Source organism: Schistocerca serialis, chromosome 5 (genome assembly GCF_023864345.2).
Source record: "Schistocerca serialis cubense isolate TAMUIC-IGC-003099 chromosome 5, iqSchSeri2.2, whole genome shotgun sequence".
In the NCBI taxonomy this organism is placed as follows: Eukaryota; Metazoa; Arthropoda; class Insecta; order Orthoptera; family Acrididae; genus Schistocerca; species Schistocerca serialis.
This window is the reverse complement of record NC_064642.1, coordinates 317,083,321-317,102,987: the sequence shown is the minus strand read 5'-3', so window position 1 is coordinate 317,102,987 and position 19,667 is coordinate 317,083,321. Positions and strand designations below refer to the sequence as shown.

At 41.5% G+C, this 19,667-nt stretch overlaps 1 protein-coding gene and 1 pseudogene across 1 annotated transcript in view; one reads left to right on the top strand and one right to left on the bottom strand.

Annotated features, from left to right (window-relative positions):
- LOC126481920 (neuroendocrine convertase 2) overlaps positions 1-19,667 on the bottom strand; it is a 1,488,910-nt gene that overhangs the window by 1,428,143 nt on the left and 41,100 nt on the right. The window lies entirely within an intron of this gene.
- LOC126482564 (5S ribosomal RNA) lies at positions 634-751 on the top strand (annotated as a pseudogene).

Here is a 19,667-nt window from a genome sequence, read left to right as displayed (position 1 = left end):
GTCCATTTCGTCTTATTCACGATCCCCAATTTTGATATTAAGTTTATCTGGCTCATTTTTTCTACTCCTCATTACCTTCGTCTTTCTTCCGGTTACTCTCGATCCATACTGCGTGTTCATTAGAATATTCATTCCATCAAACTAACCCTTAATTCTTCCTCATTTTAGTACGGTGATCAGCAAATATTTTCATAGACATCATTTCAACCTCGATTTTAATCCCAAGCCTGACGCTTCTATTCATTCCCGTAATAGCGTCTTCGATATATAATTGAACATACATTCATGTCTTAAACCATTTCTAATTAGAACTTGATCTTAGTCTTCCATTTTCATTTTTACTCTTTGTTCGTATAAAATATTGTGTATAACCCAACCTTACCTTTAGCTTACACCTATTTCCCTGGGAATTCTGAACATTATGCAACATTTTGTGTTATAGTCCGATTTTTCTACGTCGACAAATCCTGTGAACGCATCTTGAATATTTTTATGTGTTTCTTCCATTACGAAGCGCAACGGAAGAAATGCTTACATGGTGCCTTATCTTTCCTGAAGCTAAACTGATGCTCATCAACTTAGCTTTTTTCAGTCTTCTGTAAATTATTTTTGTCGGTATCTTGACTGCATGAAGCCAACAGCCTTGCCGCAGTGGTAACACCGGTTCCCGTCAGATCATCGAAGTTAAGCGCTGTCGGGCTGGGCTAGCACTTGGATGGGTGACCATCCGGTCTGCCTAGCGCTGTTGGCAAGCGGGATGCAGTCAGCCCTTGTGAGGCAAACTGAGGAGCTACTTGATTGAGAACTAGCGGCTCCGGTATCGTCAACTGATATATGTTCGAGAGAGCGGTGTGCTGACCACAAGCCCCTCCATATCCGCATCCAGTGACGCTTGTGGGCTGAGGATGACATGGCGGCCGGTCGGTACCGTTGGGCCCTCCAAGGCCTGTCGGACGGAGTTGGCTTCATGAATTGTTAAGGTAGCTGTGTTATAAGAACGTGTGAAGTTTGGAGGGTAGGAGACGAGATACTGGCAGATTAAATCTGTGAGGACGGCGCGTGAGTCATGCTTGGTAGCTCAGATGGTAGATCACTTGCCCGCGAAAGGCAAAGGTCCAGAGTTCGAGTCCCGGTCCGGTACACAGTTTTGATCTGCCAGGAAGTTTCATAGCTGTGTTATACTTGATGCACTTATCAGCGCTGGTAGTCTTTGGGATTGAGAGGATGGGTATAGTAGTGCTGGTCTGATGGTATTCCTCCATACTCAGTTTCTACCAACCTACTGGAAGACTCGTTTACTTGCCAGTTTGCGTAATGGGTTTAGAAATTACGATAGAATTTTATCCATTCCTTCTGTGTTATTGAGTGGCAAGCCTTCCAGATCTCTGTTAAATTGTGATACTGGATGTTCTACGTATTCCATATCGACTCCCGCTTCTCTTTCTATCACACGACCAAGCAGTTTCTTCCCCAGGTAGAAGCCTTTCACCTGTTCGCCCGGTACTCGGCATTTAACGGCGGGATTCCCGCTGCACTATTAATGTTGACTCCATTGCTTTTAATATCATCGAGTGTTGTTTTGACATTTCTATATGCTGAAACATTCCTTCCGACAACCACTTCCTTTTCAGTTTCTTCGAATTTTTCCTGCAGCCAATTTGCCTTGGCGTCGTTGCACTTTCTGTTAATTTGATTCCTAATTGATTTACTTTGCTGTACTCATGTCTTTTCCCGAATGTTTCTGTATTTTTGTACATTCTACTTTCATGAATCAATTTAAGTATCTTTTCTTCTACCCAAAGATTCTTCGCATTTATCTTCCTTCGACCCATATTTGTATCTCCAACTTCTGTGATTGACCGTTTTATAGATTTCCATTTCTCTTCAACTGAACTGCCAATTGCGGTAATTGTTATAGAAGTATCTACAGCTTTGCACTACTTCCGAGACGCAACACTCCGTTCCTCAGTACTTCAATATCCGCTTCATTCCCACATTGATTCTTCCGGACGATTCTCTTAAACTACAGTCTACTAAATTTCGATCTGAGTCTACATCTACTCCAGCATGCAGCTTACAATCTAGTATCTGATTGCGGAATGTGTAAACCAGCTGTAATCTTCCAGTATCTCCAAGTCTTTTCCAAGCACACCTTCTCCTCTTCTGATTTCGGTATTACTAACTGAAAGTAATTGCAAAACTCAATCTTCCTACCCTCTCTCATTGCTCTTACCGAGCCCATATTCACCCCTAACTCTTCTATTACTTTCACTACTACAGAGTTCCAATCATCCACACTTATTAGGATTTCATCTCCCTTTCTGAGTTAATCGCATTAGAAAAAGAAAAAATAGTGCAGTATTTGTGATATGTACTCGTACAAGCGCTGATGGCCATACAAGAAAGGTGAAATATCAGTTAAAGGAAGAAAAACGGGTTTCTCAGAATTAGAGGTAAAATTATGTGGTTGGACAGAAATGGAGTGAATTGTGTCAGAGACAATGTAGCGCTTCACCAGCATATGTTTAGAATATAGGTTCTGTGTCATGAAAGATAGAAACGAACAGATAAAAGATATTAATCGTTGTCTGGCGTCGGTCAGGAGCATTGTATTCTAGCTTAAAATCCAGTGATAACCAGCTAGAATCTTGCCAGTGTATGAAATTTTAGCACCCTGAATTTGGTCAGATTGGCGCTTAAGTTGCTTCTTGAACACCAGGCTGTGCACCGACGTCCCAGGATAAATGCCAGACCTCTCTGCAGTGGCCACGAGAAATAGCGTTGAGATTCAGACACCGGAGGAGTGCAAAGGCAGCCATCTAGGTCTACATTTCCCGTGGTGGCTTCAAATCGCACAGCTCAAATACCAGGGCGATTCCTTTTAAATCGATACGGTCCCACTTCCAAATTTTCCCCAGCCTCTAACCAATCAGGCCACCGCCAGGTCGGTAAATATTTACCTTCTTCCTCGCCTTTTCCCAACTGTGCTTGGGTGGTAGTGTTGGTGGTATGTTTGTCGGATCTGGTGTATGGTCTCGGCGGCCTGTTTCTTCATCTTCTAGAAGAGTAGGCCGTCCACCGGCACCTCGTCTCACCCTCTGCCTTGCTTGAATCCGATACAACACACACACTCCATTATTCAGTTTTTCAATTCAGTTTCTTACCATAAATTCTGGATCTGTTAACTGAAAGCTCTAAACAGTTCTTAAGTATGCATAAGCATTATAATATGCAATGTTAGAGAGAGAGAGAGAGAGAGAGATAAGGTATGCTAACAACAATTCTTGTTAATATACAACGAAGAAACAAAACAAAATTTTGAAATATTTTTACATAAAATAAAAGGAATGTAATTTATATCCTAAGTACTTTTTGGCTAAATCTCTACATTTGTTACTGCCTACCTCAAAAGAGCTCGAGATGTACGATCAAATAGAATTACACCATTATCTTGGTCTGTTATTAGGACATTACTATACCTTATGCCCAACTAGTGTGTGATTGCCTCAGCAAGCTCGAGTCTGCGCTTCTCTGTACTTTTATGTTTGCACAGTTCCTCTTAATTCATTTTAGTGTCTACCTTTCCCTACAATGGAAGTCTTCTTCGAATCTGTTGACGTTAGTTTGATATTCAGAGCATGCACTTGACCTTAAGGAAACTGGTTTAGAATGACCTTCATTAACACAGCAAATCCCGTCGCATTGCAAAGGAGTTTCAATTTCATATCCCTGTCGATTACTGTATCTCCACGCTAAGCAATATCCATGCGATTGGTGCACAAGTTCTTGGACAGTTCGCGTTCATAAGGCAACAAACTGACAGCTTCATTCACGATGCTGTCATGAACACTTCTGAAATCTCCTTTCTGTCATTCTGTCACGTCTCCATGTGGACGCTTCGTACTGCGATGATTCCATACAACCAACTGACGTATACAAACCATTTCACTGTCGTGACTTACGGAAATGCTTATTTACAAGTTCCTTTCTGCGCGCAATAGGATTACATGAAGTTGAACGGATTGCCTAAACATATTGTTACTCACAAATTGTGTGTAACATCTTGCACGGGATGGAAGGTGAGTCTTTATAGGTGCATAAGAGCGCACACGATTTTAAACGAAAGCTGCCGATAGAAGCCGAAGCGTTTACGAGACGTAAGCTTTCGAACGATGAAGACGTGCGCAGCTGTGCATTTCATAGTCCCCGCGGCGTGCTGACAAAGCGCTTTGGAGAAGCGAGAAGGTAGAATATGGCCACTTGGTGCAAATAACACGTGTTTTAATTGACAATATGGACTGTTGCCCTGTCTTCCTGATATCAAAAGCAAATATTAACAGAGCAAAACCGTGATACAGAATTACACGAAACATGTTGTTCGTCAAAAGAATATAGGCCACTCAAAACAGCGCAGGAAATTAAAATGAAAATAACAACTAAGTGTTCACCGTACCGCCGAGAAAACATGCCAGTGAGACCTCAAAGAAAAATGGTGCTGGCAGCCAGGAAGAGGGCCGTTGTGGCCGAGCGGTTCTAGGCGCTTCAGTCCGGAACCGCGCTGCTGCTACGGTCGCAGGTTCGAATCCTGCCTCGGGCATGGATGTGTGTGACGTCCTTACGTTAGTTAGGTTTAAGTAGTTCTAAGTATAGGGCACTGATGACCTCAGATTTTAAGTCCCATAGTGCTCAGAGCCATTTGAACCAGTTTTGGCAGTCAGGATGTTTACGTACCAAAGCAAAGTTCTTTTGACAGACTTCGATTCATGAGTGGCTGTAATACTACAGACACTGATAACTTCCGGGAATAAATAATTAATTTTATTTTCGCAGTGTCCTGCCTCGTTAATTTCTCTTGTACAAAATCCAATAGGAATCGATCGTTATCCTCGCTTACCCTCAACTAATTTAGAAACGAGTATTCGCACTCTAAAAGAAGTAATTTTCGAAGAAATGTCAAATTTCTCCTTTTTTCTCGCATGGTCATCCACTTTTTCTTCTTTTCGTGTTGTTCAATGCCACGGCACATAATGCAACGGCCGCAGAGAAAGCAGCAACTGCTGACTTTCTTTTAGCACTCTGTGCCATAATAGCTTGCTTTCTACGCGTAGAACACTGACCTGCGCTATTTGGTTCGTCTAACTACATGGGACTTTAACCATTCACTTTAGCATTCCGGCGACGAACGACATCGGCCGAAGGTGGCTGATCTTTTCCAGTCAGTGCACCAGTACGTGAGTTGTCTGAATGCAACCGATCTCAACGCCCGAGAGTAGGCGGAATTCAAATCAGTTTGTTTTCTTCGATTGAGTCTTGCAACGTACATACAGGCAATAGATGGATTTTGAGAACTTTTTAAGTTTGATACGACGAAGAAAGAGTTTGTGACATCCTGAGGAGGAGAAATATTATAATAACGTGGATAGGTTTCGGAATCTATCGTCTGAAATCACTACTTCATTGTAAGCCACGAGTTTCAAACATGTTAAAAGTGTGCTAATAGTTTATTGTCCTTTACCTTATTTTACAATAGCGCACCCGATAATTCTTCGCTATTGCTATCTATGGGAAATGGGTACACACCCTAAACTTCTCCCTGCGCGTCTCAGCCCATCACCTGCTCCCACCTCTCTTTGTCCATCACCACCTTCTCCCCCCTTTCTTTGTGCATCATCTCCTCCCTCCCTCTTTCTGTCCGTCTCCTCCTACCCTTTCAATCTGTACATTTCCTCCTCCCTCCCTCCCCCCCCCCCCCCCTCTATCCAACCTCCATCTAGCTTCCTTCCCACTATCTCTGACTTTGAGCCTCTTTCATTGTTATTGCAAAAGAAACTTTCCTTGAGAATTGATGTCACCTAAAATGAATGGGTAAATCCGTGGGATCATAGGTATGCAAGATATAAAAGAGACGCATCCAGCTGCTGTATCTTCGAGGATAGCGGCTTCGGTGACAGTATTTCACAGAGTTTTAATCTGCAAATAGATAGGATTACAAAGGTTCGGACGATTCAAAGTCCGTTGTAGTATTCTAATCAAAAGCCGACAAGCCATGGATATACTTTTCGTGTTTTCTGTAAAAACCGACTGGCAAGGAAGAAAACCAAACAGACATCACTATGTATACAAATTTTTTTTGAAATTATATGTAGAGAGAAAGAAAATAAATCAAAGAAACAAATTGTCTAATGGTTTAAATACCTTGCTATCGCAGTTGAATTAACTGCAAGAAAGAAAACGGAACTATACATTTTCACAGCACAGGACAGTATTTTCTTTCTCGCAATCGGTCTTAAGAGAAGACTTGTACATCGTCATCAAAAAAAATATGTAGCCTATTTCCATCTGAATGTTTATTAGCGTGTCGAGTAAAAATTTGAAGTAAATCAGTCAAGAACTTTTCGAGACTTTTGGCAACAACATTTCCCCTTTGTATATTACAAAAATACTTATATATTATATATATATTATTAAAATGTATCGTAAGACCATCCTAATGTTTACGAGAGCATCGTGTTAAAATTTTAAGTAAATCGGTCAGGTACTTTCCGAGATTTTTGGTAACAACGTTTAACAACGACTTGCCGTTATATAATAGTATAGATAATGAACGCTCTAGCCTGCCTAGCCATGTCGGCGTCATAACCGGGTGACCCTCATGCGCGTACTATAGAAAAGAAAAACGTAAATTAGTTACAAACTAAGGCGTGCATACTCTTTATTCAACATGTAAACATCACTACAGATATTCGGATTTAGGTTATGATATGCTCGATACGCATGCCATCATTGGCAACGATGTGGCGCAGACGAATAGCGCAATTCTGCACGACCCGCTGAAGTGTCGGAACATAGATGCTGCCGATGACCTCCTGAATGGTCGTTTTCAGTTAAAAAATGATTTTTGGGCTATTGCTGTACACCCTGTCTTTACTACAGCCCAACAAAAAGGAGCCGCATGTGTTCAGATCCGGAGAATATGGCGGACAATCTGGGTACCCCAGAGCCAGAGTGCTGTCCCCGAAGTGCTCCTCCAGGACATCAAACACTCTCCTGCTTTGATGGGGTCGAACTCTGTCTTACAAGAACCACATTTTGTCGAAATCAGGGTCACTTTGGATAACAGGGATGAAATCATCTTCCAAATCCTTCACGTGCCGTTCGGTAGTCACCGTGCCATCAAGGAATATCGCGCCGATTATTCCGTGACTAGACACTGCACACCACACAGTCACCCGTTGAGTGTGAAGAGACTTCTCGATCGCGAAATGCGGATTCTCAGTCCCCCAGATGTGCCAATTTTGCTTATGGACGAAACCAACCAAATGAAGTGGGCTTCGTCGTTAAACCGGACCCTAGTGCGCATACTATTTCCCATCATGGCTCGCGGCCAACCGTGCAGTTTAAATGTCCTAACGCAAACAGTTCTCAAGTTATGACGATTTCATTTCACGTAGTTCAGTGATTGTCACCCTGTATATACTCAAACTACAGCATCCCATCTTTAATACTATCAAAATCTGTATTAGAAATTTAATGCCTAGGTTATAAGCTGAAAGATTGTATGTTCAAGCTCGATGATGGAAGTTATTCCAGTGGATCGAGCATTATCTATGTACGAACTATTATTATTATTATTTGACAGAGAAGATACATATTGTAATGTTCTTTAAAAATATTTTGTGTTATCCAAATTTACTGTGTAATGCGTTGTTCAGCAAATGGTGTGCTTAACCAGTTTTACTGTAATCCAAAGAAAAATTAAACAACTTAACCTGGAAAACCAGAATGAAGTGTCTATAATGAAATCGATTCCTCTGAAATTTACTCAGTCGCTTGAGCAGGGCAACAAATGTAATCTAGTATTCTGTTCCTTGCATAGTACGCATACAAAATATTCAATCTAGGCTCAGCGAAGTGCAATGCCGGTCGTAAAATATCTTCATACAAATAATCAGTAGATTAGTTGATAAATGAATAACATTGCAAATGTTCAGCGATAATTTTGGATGCTGACTCAGTGCTGTGCAATACTGCCTTCATTGACCTGTTACAAACATTAATACTTTTCTGATTCTGGCACATTAATATTTTTCTCACTCTGAGTGAAAAACCATTTCTTTTTAAAAAAATACTCATTGGATTTAAACAAACACGACATGGCAGAGGATGAGGTACTGATACGGGATATGCTAAGACCGAATGCTTCGGTTCGAAAATTGCATTAAAAATAAAGCTTCTCCTTCACAAAATCCAATATGAAACATTTTACATTAACTTCAAAATCAGTGAAGTTATAAGCTGTTCTACAATTCTCACTTACTGCCGTAATTAAAAATACTTGGACTTTTTACATGAGAAAAAGTCTGATCTCGTTAGGCAACATAGATTCAAAGATTTAACTTCTCTGTATCAGGATTACACAACACTCAAGATATTAAAAATCGGGTATGTCTAATCAACCTATACATTAAATCTGATAGGAAATACTTGGTTCGTACATTCAAGGGTCGATACTGTTAGAATTAGCAAAATCCACATTGTGTCGCTGCATACCTAAAACTAAAACTAAATATAACCTTACAAAACAGTATTATGCTGCGTCCGTAGGCCAAAAGCTAAATTCTCACAGCTAGCCACTAGCTTAAAGTCTTGCATCCTACCTTTAACAGAGTGCAACGGCAACTGCTACCGCGCTCCACGCGCCCCTACTTACAATCGATTCTGCCACTCAGGCAACATCTTTGGATCAGTGGTGTCAAAGATACAATCTCTTCTACACGTGATAACCCTTTCATGTAATTTTTTACAAAATCGGGCTCCACGTTCAAGTGGATCCCTCGCAATTTTTGTGTAATTACAGAACTGAAAGCTCAAACCATCAATTTTTTCCACAACAAATGTCTTTGTCATATGTGTTGAATGGAAGGTTGATTGACATATATCTGTCCCGCTGGATTTATCTGAAGTTGTGGAGGGCTTTTCTAATACTGCTTTTCAATGACACTAGGAATCATCTTGAGTATGTAATAGAACGTTTCTCACTGCGTCTCATATGTCAAATTTATCTGATAATTCCAGTAACTGAAGAAAGAGTGTAAAGCAGATTTTAACCTCGCTGAGAGAATATTTTCTAACCTGTTCGATCCTGCCGAATAATTGACGAAGGAGACTGGACGCACTGTGGTGAAAGTGTCGGCCGATGTTACCGGTTCACCTCTGCCGACCGTTGTCGGCGCCGTTGTGAACGGTCACACGACTGGCTTGCATGAATTCTGTACCGTCACAGCGTTCCAGAATGACCTGTGTGCTGTTGTAAGGAAATGATTAATATTTTCTTGTGTGAGCTTAGTTCCACCAGGGAAGGCGTACGTGATCAGATGAGGATCTCAGACCCGCTGCTCCCTGAAGCAAATAAATCATATTTTTCCTCTGCGACAGCTCAGAGCAGGCACATCCTCAAGAATATTCAGTAATATGACAGTAACGAAGACGTTCGAGGTGAAAAAAAAAGTAAGGCCTCCGGCTGGAGAGCAGAGAAGATGCGTCGGGTTAAGAATCTGGGTCGCAGCGGGCGTGTGTGGCAGCGCGTGACGCCACGCCCCCAGACCCAACATATGGCTGGGGTGTGGAGAGTGAGGCGATGTAGGGCGCCGGGCTGCTGCCGCCGCTGGCTCTGCCGGGCAGGGCTCGGCGCGTTTGCATAATTGACCTGACGGCGGCGCGGCGCCCAGAGGAAAGGGAGCGGCCGAGACAGCGCATTACTCAGCCCGCTCGTTACCGCCCCGACCTGCGCTGGCTCGGAGCTCGGCACTCGCTGCTTCGCGACATTCTCCCACCATTCGCACAACCCCATAATGACCAATATGAGGGACACTTAGCAATGAGACCTACGAACCTAGTAGAGACACGGTCCACTTCCTTTTCGAGTGGACGTGACTCTTACCGGATACATTTACATCGCACGCATCTGACAGGGAATCATTTTCAGTGATGGCATGCGACACACTTCATAGTGTCCACCAGAGGGGGACGTTAAGTTCTGCGGTCTTCTATGTGCTTTTCGAGAGAAGTAGGCTATGTGCAGGCACTAGGTTTAACACTCTCCCTTCGCTCATCAACTCCGACACTGCACTCATACATGCTTGCCAGAAACACTTACACACAGTTCTCATATGTATCACGGTAAGGAGCCTGCAGACGCGGAAGAAAGTAAAAACATTTCCAGCTAGGTGGCTGAACCAAGCCTTCGGGGGCTCCCGGCCATTTATGCCATACGGCCTTACTTACTTTTAGTCAAAGGGGAAGAGTCTCCAAAGCACGTCGCAATATACTGCGCACTTCTCATACAGGCCAAATGACTAGTGTACAAGCCTATTAGAGATGAAGTAACGTGGAGAGAGGTGGATACTACGGCAGACTCGATCTCCAAGGCCCTGTACTTTCAGTACATAAAAGAACGACGAAATTGACCTGTCATGAGAATCAGGACACAACAAACAATGCACAATACACGCATCTCAGAGGTACATGACCACGCTAACCGAAACAACAATACAGACAATGACTCTAACTTCCTTGACCAATTTTCATAAGCTACAGTTCGACGAATTGGGCGTAGATGAAGGAATTGTGATATAGAGAATACTAGAATCCAGTATTCCTTCATTCATTGATCCAGTTTACGCGTTTCGGTGTTAGCCATCATCAGAGTTCTAGTTCAGATAAAAACCAGAGGATTACGTAGTAACTTTGTTGACTTGCAACAAACATGAATAGAGAAAGTCAACTACGTAAGTATGTAATCCTCTGATTTTTACCTGAATCAGGATTCTGATGAAGGCTAACGCCGAAATGCGTAAAACAGATTCATAAATGAAGGAATACTAGATTCTAGTCTTCTCTGCATTACAACTCCTTCGTCCGCAACCAATTCACTAAATTGCAGACTATGCAAATTATTCATCACGGTCACCTCTCTCCTGTGTGTCTTTATGACACACTTTGTTTCCTCGGTCAAGTCACGTATTACATAAACCATGACAACGTATTGTACATAGAGTTATGTGAAACCTGTAAAACACAAGCAGACAACAGGAAGAAACGTAGGACCCTTGGCTCGATGCCCTTCCGAACTATTTCCGCGGCCCCAACACCTACGGACTTTGGTGGTGGGAATCCATAGCTCACCTCTGATCTTTCCTATCATCTACAAAAGTGGTTCAGCTTCAATAAATAGCTTGAACATTTCAAATATCCAGTAGACATAATTTATTTTTTTTCTACTTTGTTTCAATAGTAAAAAACAGGTGCAGAAGAAACAGTAATATAAATACACCCAAAAGATTGAAGTGGTAAGGCACGGGCAACATCGCGCCATTGCCCGGGACAGGGAGTTTCTCAAGCTCGTAAGTAAGGGCAACTCGAGTCTGGGCCTGACACTGAGGCTCGATGCACTTTTGACCCATCATTGACACTGGCGGGCAACAGTCTTATCTTCCCAGTCTTTCTGTTATTTTCCTGTAAATTGATAACATTTTTATTTAACGACCTGTGTTCCCTTCAACTAATTTATTTTTCCTTGTAACTCATTCTTATTACAGTGATTTCTTATTACTGAAATAAATATTTGCTTGTAATATGGACAACTTATCACGTGTTTCTGAAATATTAAGCAACAGGTCTTTAAATATACAATAAACGAACTATCCCATCAGGCAAGGTCACCGATTGCTTTGAACACAGCTCCTGCAAAGCCGAGCCGTTTGTAAGGCTGTCTCGTTCCTTCCCACAATGACTCTTTCATTTTGCAGCATAGTATGCGCTGTTCTGAAACTTCATAGCAGATTCAAACTGTGCCAGACTGGGGACCAACTAACTGAAGATCAGCTGAAGAGTCAACAGGCGATCCTCCCTCATTGTATCCAGCAACACCAGGCTGTTTTACGACGTTTATACTGATAACTCCACATCGTACCCTATAATAATAATGAGCGTATGGCATTGGTGGCAGGGAGACCCCTCGCGGGACGGTTCGGCCGCCGCTCCACAAGTTCTTTAATGCCACTACGGCGACTTACGGGTGAATAAGGATGAAATCATGACGAAAGACACACAATACACAGTCATCTCGAGTCAGAGAAAATCCCCGACCCCCGCCAGGAATCGAACACGGGTCCCCGTGCGCGGGAAGCGAGAACGCTACCACAAGACTACGAGCCGCGGACTATCGCACCCTGTGAATCACAGCTACACACTATGCATACATATCCGTGGAGTGATTATTTTTCACCAAATTCCTTGAGACCGTCGACTGACGAGGGAACTTTAAAAAGTAAGCTATACTTTCCTAAGAAACACCACTTCAAAGTGAAACAGATACAGGTCACTTTTTTTTCAGCATAGTTGTTGCAGCTGCACAACGTCGCCAACGTTGGGTGTTGACAACAAACACCGAGGTGCAACTGATAGGGTGAACAGGGCCACTGCACCCATCCAAATGTCGGGCGCCCATACATACAAGCACAACTACTGCAATAACTGCAGTTCAATTGCAAACTCACACATTTGTTTCAATAAACATAAATACTCATCTTCAAAAGATCTACCCCGTGACATTCCTGCTCTAAGTGCAATAAATGCCAAGTACAGTGCTATACCTGACATAAACATTGTCAAAGAGCGGCAGATCCTCTTCGAACAAGTGAGCAGCGATGACTGGAGCCTAGTGGCGGCTGCACTAGAACTCTGGCGCACCCTTTCAAAGACGTTCTTGGAGAACCTCTCGACGACACTGCCGGTTAAGCCGCGGAGCACGACTTATATACTCGTGCGCAGTGATACCATAGCTGCGCCCTATTAATATCACGTGATTAGTGATTAGAAAACTGATTTCGTACTATTACCGACCTCTGCAGACGGCTGCTAGAACGCACTGGCGGACTCACCTAGAGTCCGGTTTACCACCCGTCGAGGCAAGGAAGTCTATCTAACAGGAGTACCGAGTCGGCATCACAACAGTCACCGACCCTCTGCAAATCAGGGTTTCCCATACTGCGTTCCGCTGAACACTGGTGTCCCGCGGAAAGTGAATAAAAGCTCCGAGAAAACCGAGTAATAGCATGGCTTATCTCCCGACATTTTGGCGATACTAATTTTTTACAATTTTTATTATCATCATTTTGTGCGCTATTAATTGTGATTTAAAATAGACGTAATCAATGAATAAAAAGTGTTTCATTTTTTAAAATTTCATAAACATTCAAAATAAACAAGATGTTCCTTCAAAAGTACCAGTGTTCTCAAAGCGTTACGTCAAAGGAAGCGGTTGGGATTCCCTGCTGTAAGCAAGAGTCACAACATCCCACCAGTCGTTCAGATCCTCGACGATAGAAATCCGCTTCGCAGAGCCACTCGAGAGTAGCTGTGTGGTCGTTATCATAGTCAGAAAATCTCTTTCCCCCACACAATCTTCCTCGATTGCCTGGAAATTATCCTCTGCCCGATCAGCATCATCCACGTTAGTGCGGCGTTGTCTCCATTCCACAACGGCTGCACTGACGTTGCATTTGGTCCAAATGCCACCATAATTTCACGGTGAATCTGTCTGCAATCTAGAACTGACAATCTGCTCCTTTTTTTGCGCATTGCTCTTAGCGTGCGACGGCATGCGTAACTTGGTTTCTGAAGATCCTATGTAACACAGGAATTCAAGTAAATAAACATGAGCTACGCTGCACTGTTAGACCGAGAAACTGATTGCCGCTAATCGTGTACGGCAGTTGTAGCGTTCTTCGGGAAAGGCTGCTTCCCCTACCAAAAGCGCTGTTCGCTCTTCAGTTAACAGATTATACCCAGGCACGCTTCACGACCCACCCACCTTTTGATGACTTCACTAGGGAGTAAACGGCAACATCATTAGCAAAATGTCTAAGGGCTGCTCAGATTGGCCTCTAAATCGTATATATAGATTAAGAGCATGGACGGCCTATAATACTTCCTTATGCAATGTCAGATGTGACTGTTTTGCTCGCTGACTTTACTACGAACTGTGACCTTCCGTGCAGGAAACGAATAATCCAGTTGCACAACTCAGACGGTGCTCCATAGACAAGCAGTTTGATTAGAATACGCCTGAGAAAAACACTATCGAAAACTTTCTGGAAGTATAGAAGTTTTGTATCAATTGAGATCTGCTGCCTATAGTATTCATTACTTCGTGTGAATAAGGAGCTAGTGGTGTCTCAGAAAAACATTCTGTACATTTTTTGGTAAGATTCCACTTAACGGCCTATTGGAATGGGCGTCATCGTCAGACGATGTTCGCCCTATCTGAAACGCATATACCAATCTTAAATCTGTAGTTCACTTAAATCGTTGTCTCAAAAATTTCGCTTCGGCATTTGGTGCGTTTCTACAGCGGTTTTTTTCCCAAATTTAAAATAAAACTTCATTCAGGCACACTGCTATTAATTTAGGTTAGCCGTCACATATGCGACATCTGATAGAAATAATGGAAATATGCTCACCAACAACTAGACAAATAGCTCACAGCCACATGTCACACCTATTCAAGAAAGTTGTATGGTGAGGCATTCCAGAGTATATTTCCGCGCAAAATTAAAATATCACTTCGTAAATTAGCTTGCCACGAGTAGAGAAAGACAATATTTTGTAGCAATAATTGTCATTTAATCTTGAGTCTTTGTGGGATTGAATATCTTGCCGTCAGCAGAGTTACTTTCAGAAGTCGAGTCGCAAAGCACATTCGTAAATAATCGATAACAAAAAGTAAAATTACTCACATGAAAAAAACAATTATTTCGTTAAATAATTAAAAAACATTTCAAGATGGTAAGAAAAAAGGATATAAAGTCGATCGTAGCAGATCTCACTCCCATTATGCTGAAGCTTTAACATAACCTTCGAGCCAACAGTCTCTAGCGAATTTCACAGCTGACAACCTGAGTTACACGTGATTTCATCTTGTCTGTCTCGAAATACAAAGGCGGTCGTTAAAAATTCTTTTATCTTAGTCCTTTATAATAATTAATACTTCATTTAGTTGTATTCAGACACAGTAGTCAGTACGCATGTCAGTCACTTTCGGAAAACTTCGAAACACAGATTTGCCGGACTTTCCAAATCACAGCACGGTGACTCATTTGAAGGCAGCATTTTAAAATGTCCCGCTGTTTCTGAACCCAATTAACACATCTCAAATGTTGTATTCACTGTCCCTATTGCACAGTCTACTGGGAAGAGCCATTACTAAAATGCGTCTGTTGCATTTCATTTTCCATACCTCTACAAATACACTTAATGTGTTCACTCTTCTCGCCTGTATGATCTTTTTCCTGACCACATGTTTAAGGGGAGCCGGAGGTGCCTATGCTACCCATGTTAAAATCACTAAGTTTGAGGAACATTTATGAATAAACTACCAAATAGAAAATTTGGAATTTTTTTTTACATATAGAGTGGTTTAGTATTGCAGTTATGACAGAGGGATTTCGGAGTATCTTTTCTAGTTTCCTTCCAATTATTTTTTTTATTAATGTCCCAAATTTTTTTACAAATAATTGCTTTATAATTAAACTGAAATGAAACTACTGAACGTATTGCCAAATGGCTGTGTTACAATGTACGTTTGACCACTAGGAGTGCTGTATAAAAATTTCATCTCTCTAGCTTGAGTGGATTTTGAAAAAATGTTCCTTATATTCGAAAAATTCTAATTTACGGGAAATGGCTATCAAAGTTTCCCAATACATTCCTGCACTATAGGATGGATTATCAGGGTCTTCTTCTTCATCCTCCAAAAGCTTCCTCTTCTGTCTTCTTTTCTGGCCTGTTGTTCCATCATACTTCATATGCCTTTCTCTTCTTTCTGCTCCTCTTATCCTTTCTCTGTCAATATTTCTTAGTGCTCGTACAGTGTTCACTCCAGCTGTAAATCCTAATGCCTTCAGAACTTCACACTTCACACTGTTCCCTTGGTTGTAGGTTGCTATTGCATCACAAATGCCAAAGTGCAGTGTTTTTTTTTATTACAAACACCCTTTTAGGAATCACTTTCCAAATCAAATAGTTTACGCTCTCATTAGGATTCTGCGTCTTCCCGTGTAGACATTTGTATAACAATTCTGGCTGTGCTAAGTCATGAGAAATTGGTTTTACTGCATTTATCACAGCTGCTGGCAAACCATGTTTGTGATCATAGTCCTTTTTTGCATTATATTTGCACCAGGAATCTTTTGGGCACAGGCTGTGTTGAGGGTATTCATTGGAAGAGGCAGTATGAAGGAACGATGCCCACACTGCTTTTCGCATGTCACTAACATTACTAGTATTTTGTCTTATAGCATACCCATAGTATCTCTGTAGACGGTCAATCACTTCATCATTAAGCCTGCCTTTCCCTCCTATTGTCTTTCCATCACTGCGCATAATTGAACCCAAAGTTTGTTTGAGCCTTCGAAGCCGTGCACCCATACGCTTTTGCACATGCCCAATGCATTCCAACTTTTCAACTACAAATTCATTTCCATATGGTTTCAGTTCCTCTATAGTCTTGAAACCTTTGGAGTCACCATCCCCAAGGTAGTATTTGTACCTAACGTTGTATCTGGGAACTGAACGTTCAAAAATTTGTTTCACTCCATCCACTTCCATTGCTCCACTTGATCCACTAAAATTTGCCTCACAGGTTCCACTGTGCTCTCCTATGATTTTATTTTTGCACCTACAATGTTTTGATAATATTGCAACATCTATCACTTTTGCACTATCACCACAAGTAGCAGTTACAACCCCATTCAGGGATTTATGACCCCTCTTTTGGCAGGAACCATCTAATGCCACTACCAAATCCCTAGAACCACCGTCCATTTCTACAGATTCCTCCACTGCTTCCTTCATGGTTTTCAAAGCCACATCTTCAACAGAGGATTCTACCAGTTCACAGTAGTACCCAAATTTGCTTGGAGGCGATGGCAAGTTCATAATACCACAAAACAGTTTACCAGCGGCAGACCCTTTTCCAATGGATCGAAGACCATACACAAGTCGAACATTCACATCAAACACTCTAGATCGTCCATTTTCACCAAAGAGACTGGCATGTGAATTGTGGAAAGTCACTTGATACTTGCAACATGCACAGATTATCTTCATCTCACAAGCTAAACCAAAGTGCTTTGTTATCTCTAGTCCCACTCCTACACTTGAACACATTTTGCACAGAACACTTTCTTTCAGCACAGAAGATAATAATCCAATATTCAGTACTTCGTTAACATCATCACTGTCACTAACATATTCACTAAATCTGTCACTTCCATCAGTCAGCTTCTTGCTATAAGATGTCAAAGGGCTATGGCCGGCCATGTGTTGCTTAGCACATGAACGCACTGTTTCAGTAATTGTAGTATCGCAACTTGGTATTAGTGTTAATTTTCTTTTCCCTACGTTCTTCCTCTTCTTATATACACGGTTACTAAAACGTGGCATCGTAACCAGAACAACGCTTTACACAAGAAGTATAATACTACCAACAACAGGCGCAACACTGAACTAATTCGAAACGGTAAACAGCAAAGAGACGATGTTCCGCGCTCTTAGCACTTCATTTGTCACAGAAAACAATGTAGCCAACCCTTGCACACTCGCTGTATGCGTAACATAAGGCGCTGTATGCGTAACAGGCCGAGAAAATCCCAAGCAATTCGCCAGGAAGTCACGAGAGTGTGTTAGATGCATTCAGCGGCCGCCCATTTCCTCTGGAGGCGTGGGGGAAAATGGTAGTAACTCCACTTATATGGCGAGTAGAACAATAATTCAAAGTTTACATTAAAGAGGAATGTTCCAATTAATTTTTGGTAGCAAAAAAAAATCGTAATTTTTTGTATTTAACCACCTCCGGCTCCCCTTGTCTGCTGGTGTGCCTCGAAAAACGGTACCTTATTTGCGATGTCTAGAAATTACGCTGTATGGTGTGCAGTACTCCAGCGAGTACTTCTATGCACTCAACAAGATAGTGTTCAGGCGTATACATGTTGAGTACGTAATAAAACTGCACTGTACGTGTGCTGTGTCATTAAGTCTGATATTTTATAATGTAACTGCATTTGTTTGCGCACAGTTATCGCGTTTCCCAAGCCAGTAAACGCAGTTCGTTAACTAGGGAATAAACGCCAGCGCTATAAACGAGTAAGCAGAAAATCTGCCAACCTGTTAACACAGAATGCAAAATCTGCTGTAAAACACGAAATGAAAGCTGATGTTAAATGTGGGAAGAGACGCGTCCGACCAAACAGGTCATGCAAATTTCATCGTTTTGTGTGTCTACTCCGGTATTCCAAAAAATAACGATAATGTCAAGCGGCTGTTGCCGATGCAATAAATTACATCAGCATGTCGGGCATGCTTCCTTATTTTGGAAGGTAGGAACAAATATTGAATGATAATTTTCTCCATATTGATGGAACTGTTTGACATCTGAGACAGTATTAAAAACTACACAGGATGAACCAGCAGCCCTTACTGACAGGTTTTATGCAACCCACAACGCCTTCAGATACCACGTGGAAGATTTTCATAGTCTCTCTCTCGTTACACGAAAACTAGTAATCCTACAGGAAAAAATTAGTAGGATTTGGTAGTAAATTCAATGTATTTAAATTTCGTACTGGGATATGATTTCACTGGAGGCCACAGTTTTTCATTTATTCAAAAAAAAAGCGTTTTGAACTCATTTTCATCAGTTTCTCTTGAGTAATTCGGTAACTATGACTTGCAGCGAAAATGCATCCAAGTAGAAAATTTAACTGCTTTAAATTTCCTATTAAAAGGTCTTGTTCATTCGGGCAGAACCCAGGGGTAGGAGCAGCTGACTCACTTTTTCAGCTTCAATCACGTTTATAGTCCATAATTTCTCACCAACCATTTCCGCAGCCTGTTGCTGTCATCATTTATCTTACTGTTATTTACGAACTAACAAACTCAAGCATAAATAACAGTTACGCATCTGACGGTGGCAGCTTTTTCCCGAAACACACCGTGCCAGTAAATATTGGATAATGAACGAGACTGAAACTGAAAAAGTGTTACTTTATACATTTTTCGTTGTGGCCTACAAACTACGATATTACAGACGAAACACAAGTCGGAATTTCAAAAGAACCATTCCGGAATTTGACTTACGTTTTTAACGGAAACCAAAGAAAAACTAAATTCGGTTTGCTAATCTCGAGATTTGAACCAATGTCTACCCGAACGTCACCGTCCTTTCAACTTCCTGTCTAGAGCGCAGTCCTTCCAGTCAGTGGACCAGAGCTGTTCGACAATTATTGATCTGACACGATTTACGGAATTTGTCTAAATACAGTAAGCAAGGTATGAATATAAATAAAATTATATTTTTATATACATTTTATACTAGTGTACGCTTAAAAAATTCTTTTTATACATGAAATAATCTTTATATTGTTATCATACATTGCAAGGCAACTTGTTTTACAGGTTCTTACATACAGTTGTTAATTCTGTCGTATTTCGCTTACAGGGCAAGATCAAATCCTATTTGTTTCTCTGTAAATTTCGACTGCGTGATTTTCCTCTAAAGGCATTTCCTTTACATTTCTTGTATGATCCAATCTGTCAATACTGCATGT